Here is a 7,901-nt window from a genome sequence, read left to right as displayed (position 1 = left end):
CCCACCAGTCTGTGCTTGTTTCCCGAGCCCAGAATCGGCGTTCCACAGCATGAACCTGCCCCATTAGCACCATGATGCATGCATTGTCAGGGCCCATGCTTTCAGAGAAATCTGTGTCCATGTCCTGATCACTCACGGGACCGCGCTGACGTCGCCTCCTCGCCCGGTATCGCGTTGCCATGTTCTGGTGCTGCATATACTGCTGGATAATGCGTGTGGTGGTTAATGTGCTCCTAATTGCCAAAGTGAGCTGAGCGGGCTCCATGCTTGCCGTGGTATGGCGTCTGCACAGAAAAAAGGCGCGGAACGATTGTCTGCCGTTGCTCTGACGGAGGGAGGGGCGACTGACGACACGGCTTACAGGGTTGGCTTCAGGGAGCTAAAATCAACAAAGGGGGTGCCTGTACATCAAGGAGTATTTCAGGCAGGACTGCACGGAGGGTTCCAATAAGAAATGGTGCACCTAAGTTATCGTTGTTATTGGAACAAGGAGGTTAGCCTGGCCTCTGATTGATACATGGCTAGATTTACCTCGCTGCACCTTCTCTGTGAGTGACTGCAGTGTGACCTAGAGGAATGAGTCCCCTAGACAGGGGAGGAGGCAAATGAGTACAAAACAAATCTGGTCTATTTCTTGTTTTGACCCACTCCATCTATCTTTTACATCTTTGGCTGGCAGCAGACGGTGCAGAAGGACTGCATGCCATCCACATCTCATGGCTGCTCGGCAGAAGATGGTACAGTACGACTGCTAGCCATCCCCATCTCTTGCCTGCCTGGCAGAAGATGGTACAGTACGACTGCTAGCAGTCCGTATCGCCTGCCCGCTCACCATAAGACGGTTCAATAGGACTGACTGCAGGACTAAAGAGAATGACCTGGTCAAGTCACTCCAAATTTAGTCCCTGCGCCCATGTCTGCCCAGGCGCTCCCAGCCGACGCGGCCAGGAGCACCTCGGACACGATGAGGACGACTACCAGTCGTATTGCACCGTCTGCTGCCAGATGGCAAGGGGTTGCTGCTACTGTGCAGCAAAGCCGTACCGCGTCTGCCAGCACCCAGGAGACATAGGGTGACGGTTACCTGAGCGGGCTCCATGCTTGCTGTGGTATGGCGTCTGCACAGGTAACTCAGGAAAAAAGGCGCGAAATGATTGTCTGCCCTTGCTTTCACGGAGGGAGGGAGGGAACGGGGGCCTGACGACACGTACCCAGAACCACCCGCGACAATGTTTTAGCCCCATCAGAGTGCTCCATTGTGACTGCTCTGGACAGCACTCTCAGATGCCCGATTGTTTGCCATTGCTCTGACGGAGGGAGGGGCGCTTACAGGGTTGGCTTCAGGGAGCTAAAATCAACAAAGGGGGTGGCTTTACATCAAGGAGTATTTCAGGCAGGACTTCACGGAGGGTTCCAATAAGAAATGGTGCACCTAAGTTATTGTCCTTATTGGAGCAAGAAGGTTAGCCTGGCCTCTGATTGATACATGGCTAGATTTACCTCGCTGCACCTTGACTGCAGTGTGATCTAGAAGAATGAGTCCCCTAGACAGGGGAGGGGGGGAAGCAAATGAGTACAAAACAAATCTGGTCTATTTCTTGTTTTGACCCACTCCATCTATCTTTTACATCTTTGGCTGGCAGCAGACGGTGCAGAAGGACTGCATGCCATCCACATCTCATGGCTGCTCGGCAGAAGATGGTACAGTACGACTGCTAGCAGTCCGTATCGCCTGCCCGCTCACCATAAGACGGTTCAATAGGACTGACTGCAGGACTAAAGAGAATGACCTGGTCAAGTCACTCCAAATTTAGTCCCTGTGCCCATGTCTGCCCAGGCGCTCCTGATCGACCTCACAGAGGCGACCAGGAGCACCTCAGACATGACGATGACGGCTACCAGTCGTACTGTACCGTCTGCTGCCACAAGGCAAGGGGTTGCTGCTACTGTGTAGCAATGCCGTACCGCGTCTGCCAGCACCCAGGAGACATAGGGTGAGACATAGCCTGAGCGGGCTCCATGCTTGCCATGGTATGGCGTCTGCACAGGTAACTCAGGAAAAAAGGCGCGAAATGATTGTCTGCCCTTGCTTTCACGGGGGGAGGGAGGGAACGGGGGCCTGACGATATGTACCCAGAACCACCCGCGACAATGTTTTAGCCCCATCAGGCATTGGGATCTCAACCCAGAATTCCAATGGGCAGCGGAGACTGCGGGAACTGTGGGATAGCTACCCACAGTGCAACGCTCCGGAAGTCGACGCTTGCCTCGGTACTGTGGAAGCACTCCGCCGAGTTAATGCGCTTAATGCACTTAGAGCATTTTCTGTGGGGACACACACACTCGAATTTATAAAACCGATTTCTAAAAAAACGACTTCTATAAATTCGACCTTATTCCGTAGTGTAGACATACCCTCAGGCATTTTTGAAAATCCCATCCTAGTGCTTTATCCTGTCTAGACTGAAGTATCCTCAAGCAGTGAGACCGTCACCATCACTTTGTGCAAGAAATAGGCTCAAATCTTGGGGGGGTTCATAGAACAACTAAGCTGAAAATGTCCCCAAACTTATGTCAGAATACAGGGATTTTAAGTCATTTATACTGGGTCCTACTACAAGCTATCAAGACCAAGTAGCAACAAAAACGTAAATATTTAAATTCTAAATTGTCAAAAGTCAAGTACACATAAACCTGTACCATTGAAAATTTGGTCTAAAATTAGATGCTTAGATTCCATACTAAAGTAAACAGCTAGGAGACGTAGGCCCTGCTCCACAGCCCACTGAAGTCAATTGAAAAACTACATTAAATATATTCTATTAGTCTGGATAGGACTACATTAAACATATTCTGTTGGTTGGGCTAGCTGTATAAGAACCCCATAAATTACTCCGACCAGCATGCACTGGATCCTATGTTATACCTAGTGGGATGGATAATTCTTTGGTGTCTCTCTTTCTGGTTGGCCAAGCAAAGCAAGGCCGTATGCTCAACTCAATGGCATTCTCTGTTTGTTTGTCCATCTGTTTGTTGTGCAATAACTTTTGAATAACCGTATCCCATCAATTCCAAGATTTCAGGCAATGTTCTAGGTCTCAATGGGCAGAACCCTACAGATTTTGGTGAATATTGGAAAACCCAAAAGCCTGATTTCCACAGGTGTAAGAGAGAAGAAAATCGGACCCTTGGCTTGGCTTGGCTACACTTACATTTTATAGTGCTCTAACTTGCTAGCTCAGGGGTGTGAAAAATCACCCCCCTGAGTGCAGCAAGTCAGAGCGCTTTAAAGCGTTAGTGTAAACAGGCTCCGAGTGCTGGAAACCGTGCTCCCAGCACTCGGAGCTAATCCCCTCATGGAGGTGGATTACCAGGAGCGCTGGGAGACCTTTCTCCCAGCGCGCGCACGCAACCACACTCGCACTTCAGAGCTCTGCTGCGGGAGCTCTCCCGCGACAGTGCTTTGAAGTTTCCAGTGTAGCCATGCCTATTTGGTGTTGCAGATAACAAAATCTCTGCCACCCCCTGCTGATGCCTACGCATATCAAAGGCGGCAGTTTAATATACTCCTCTCTCTCATAGGGTGTATAACTTGGCCTATATAAGCAATGAAGTGTGTGGCCCTCTAGTTCAGGGGTTCTCAAACTGTGGTACACGTGTGCGAGACATCTCTGGATGGGTATGCAGGAGAAATTGTGTAATGGTGAATTTTGTTTATTTTATTTATTGCATTTTCATAATAGGCTACTCAAACTAAGCTTTAAAACTCTGAGGGAATTTGTTATATAAAACACAGTAGTCAATTTACTTCAGGATGTCCCAGTGAGAACACAGATACACAGAGACAGTGATCTGCAAAGCCCTCACCTCCAATCAACACAGCAGGGTCAGTTAGCCAGCAACTGTCCAGTCCAACTGAGCTCAGAACTTAGTTGGGGAGGGAGGCGAGGGCCGGTTGTATGTGTCTAGCTCTGACTATATCTATATGTCACAGTGAAATATGGACAGATTGCTAATGACACACAAAGTATCAGTGATGAGAAGGGAAGGGAGACACGGACAATGGTAGAACTGGAAGGGGGTACTGGGCAGCTTGTAAATCTGGAAGGGGACCTCAGCTCTAGTTTATGTCCTCCAACATTCTGGTTAGAAATAAGGAGGGGCAGCTCTTTGCTGGTGTTACTCTAAATAGAGTTAAGGGGAAGAGAATTTGGCTCAGGGAATAGAACTTTCCAGATTATTACAGCCATGTGATAGCTCCTTTTTATCTATTTTCCTCTGTGGCTACCCTTATTTAAAAATAGTTCTGATTCACTGAAGTAATACTTTTCTGCTAATGTGACAATTATTCCTAATTGATTACATAATGGCTAATTTAACAAAAAAGAGAAAATAGCTTTCCCAATTATCAAAAATATCAAATATATTAAAAATTATCAAAAATATCAAAATATTATCATTTTGAAAATAAAATCTGACTGATATAATATCAGCACTCATGTTTTAATGGAAGATTTGAAAACAAAACATACAATACAATGTTTAGAAAAATCATCTAAAAAAATACAAGTGCACTATAGACACTGAATGGCCTTCAGGATCAAAATAATTGCTTCAAAAATCTTTAAGTAATCATGTTTCCTGAAAAATCAATGTCTGAATAGAAAATATGACATAGTATAAAAACTTCATAGCCATTTTATTAACTATTTCCACCCTTACTTAACACTGCAATGCTGCTATAACAGAATGAAGTTAGAAAAAAATTCTTCTTTTCTTGTATTTGCTTACATTATGGATCTTTCATTATGGCAGCTCTTTGCTGATAGTTTCAACACCTGTGTAATCAGATAGTGCTTACTCCAAAATTCATTGCAGATTCCCATTAACTACAATGGGCTTTGGATTAGGCTCTCATTCAGTTTCTCCCTTGCTAAAAGATTCTGCATATAACAGCTGAAGAGCTGAAAGACTAATCAAATATTTTTAACAGAATCGTTCTAAAACTTAAAGACATACCAAAGGTGGCTGTATGTAAAGGCAGCTGGTTCCATCAGTAATTGGCTATTACTGCTAATCAGTCAATTTCAAAACATTCAAGTTGACAGTGTCCTAATTGTGTCTTTTTGTTTGTTTTGATTAAATGAAGATCATACATCCCTAGGCTAAAGCAAATGTGAAGAAAGTGGTGCTACTTTCAGTGTGGTCTATCTCCTTTCAGTCTATGCATTCATACTCACATAGCTATTTTCTTTCAATATTAATAGTCTTTCCTTTATGGCAAAACATTCATTCACCATTTATGGCTATTCGCTGCTGTAAAATTAAAGACCACATTTTTGTAGGTGCATGCTTAAGTGATACCTGCATCATTGGTATTAGGCATGAGACTAAATTCCTACATTTGCATGAGTATACCGGGTAATTCCGCACATTTCTTCCAGCTTACAATTAAGATGAGTTTATTAATTAAAAACTTGGTTGTCATCATACGTTCTGTGGACAAACACCTGTATTCTAGATGGCTTCAGGAGCTTATTTTAGTCCAGTCCCTGGAGACTCAGAGAAAAGCTGGAAATTAATTGAATGTCTATCTACCCCATCCACTCATCTGTTTTGTCCCATTCATTATATGTAGGAAAGGTTGTTTTCCCTACAAGAAATTTAACTATACTTTGTTCTGATACCATTAGGTATCACAAGTCTGGCCATTGTCAGTGAGCTGGGTTGTTATTTCAACAACAAAAGCCAACCTGAGAGGAAGTGCAAGCCAGCCTGCTGCACAGGATTAACCAGCGAAAGAGTCTTAGCGATTCACAAAATGCAACACTAACCATTCTACAGAAGAGACTGAAGACTAACGAAGTTCATCACCGGTACAAATCCTATACAAAGCTGTCCACTCTGCCTGATCAGAAACATTCATAGGCAATAAACAAACAACAAAACAAAAAAAACAGTGTGCTGGTGGTGCTGTAAGACTTTTATTAACAAACTTTGGAGGGAAAGGTCTATTAGGAAGCAAAACATATAACTGGCTATTTTGCAATACTGATCTGTGGCAATTTTTTTGTGCCTCAAATGAAAAATTACATTTATTCTGCCTTCATTTACCATCCTCTCTCTCAGAGGCTATTCTAAATCAAGTTCCTACTCCACAGATTGGGGATAAAATGGTTAGTGCATAGCAGTGTGCATGTTGACATAATGCCTAATGAAGTCTGTGGGTGTTCGATAACTGTTGCCCCTTTCAACTGCATACATGGAGTCACTTTCCCAGCTTTTAAGTGGCCAGTATCCAACTTCCACAGTCATCATAAACTGAAAGTCGTCAGAGGCTCCAAAATTACTACAAAAGCAGTTTCTCCTCCCTTGGTGTTCATACCTCAACTGCTAGAAGAGGGCCTCATCCTCCCTGATTGAACTAACCTCGTTATCCCTAGCCTGATTCTTGCTTGCATATTTATACCTGCCTCTGGAAATTTGCACTACAGGCATCCGACGAAGTGGGTATTCTCCCACGAAAGCTTATGCTCTGATACATCTGTTAGTTTATAAGGTGCCACAGGACTCTTTGTCACTTTTACAGATCCAGACTAACACAGCTACCCCTCTGACTCTTGATAGTGAAGCTCTCAGCCATTGCAGGCAGATAGTGAAGCTCTCAGGCCATTGCAGGCTTACAAAGTGGCCCTAAATGAAGATGTGAATGAAAGCCTTGGGATTTCCCTTTCACCCTGGCTAACTTGGCTAGGTAGTCATTACCTGGAAAAGAAGAGGGGCTCTTGCTGTGAGGGTTTGCAAAGACAAGCAAAAGGCCATTCTACAATGGCTCTAGGGCTAGGTGAATGTTTAGAATGTATTTAGAATAGGCAAGAAACTCCAGCCTGGATTTTTTCCCTGGTGACAGTCTAAACTCTGACTAATTGTCAGGATGTGCCAGGAATCCCATACTCCCTTGGAATAAATTACCAGCAACCATTTTTCAGTTGTAGCAGTTCCAGAAACCCCCTAGTGTCTAGCCAGTGTCAAATTAAATGACTTGTAGTTATTCCCCTAATTCCACAAGAGCCCTGCTCTGCATAAATAGAAACAATGAAAATTGCCCATGCAAGTAGTTTTCCCCCTCCCCTGACAATACACTTCCTCAGTGTGGCTCCATCTCACTAAACACAGGAGAATTAAAAGGTGTGCAAATAGTCTTAGCAATTTTGTTTTGTTACACAACACAGGGAAATTAATCTCCATAATAAATAAGCCAGATGGATGAGCATAGCCACGAACCCAAGCAAAATTGGTTAGTCTGATTCCAGCCTTACCAGCGTTGACTGACTGTTCACGCTGAGTTGGAGCCTGATTTTGGTGTCTACCTGGTGTGCCCTGGGACTTATTTTGTAGACTGCAGCCTGTGAATGAGAGCATCACTCTTTACCAGGGGTTAAACTAAAAGCAGAGAGAGCCCGCCTCTTTCCTATCTGTTTCCTGGCTAGGAAGAACCTTGCTAATGAAGGTTTCCAGCTCTGCCTGCCTCTTTACTGGCTGGTGAAAGTGAAGATTCATCGGGCAGGTGAATCTGAAGTGGATGCACAGGAGGAGCTGGTACCTGGCTGGGTAGCTAATAGGAATCCGAACCTTCCCACCAGTAAGTGGAACAGCAGCAACAACTGATCTGTTCTAAGCACTGCTCTTTACTCACCCACATATCAACCTCTCTTCAGTAGCAGCTTGATGCACTCTCCTGGGTATGTACCACTCTGGTAAATTCTAAAAAATCCACCATTGGTGTGGAGGGTGGGTGGGGGGGGGGAAGGAGGGGGTATGAGGCATCCGCGGATGAAACATCTGTGAAATGAAAGGTCTATGCCAGGTCTCACGGGTGCTTCTTCTCCATGAAGCCCAAA

Source organism: Caretta caretta, chromosome 13 (assembly GCF_965140235.1).
Source record: "Caretta caretta isolate rCarCar2 chromosome 13, rCarCar1.hap1, whole genome shotgun sequence".
Classification (NCBI taxonomy): domain Eukaryota; kingdom Metazoa; phylum Chordata; order Testudines; family Cheloniidae; genus Caretta; species Caretta caretta.
Note: the sequence above shows the minus strand (reverse complement) of the source record.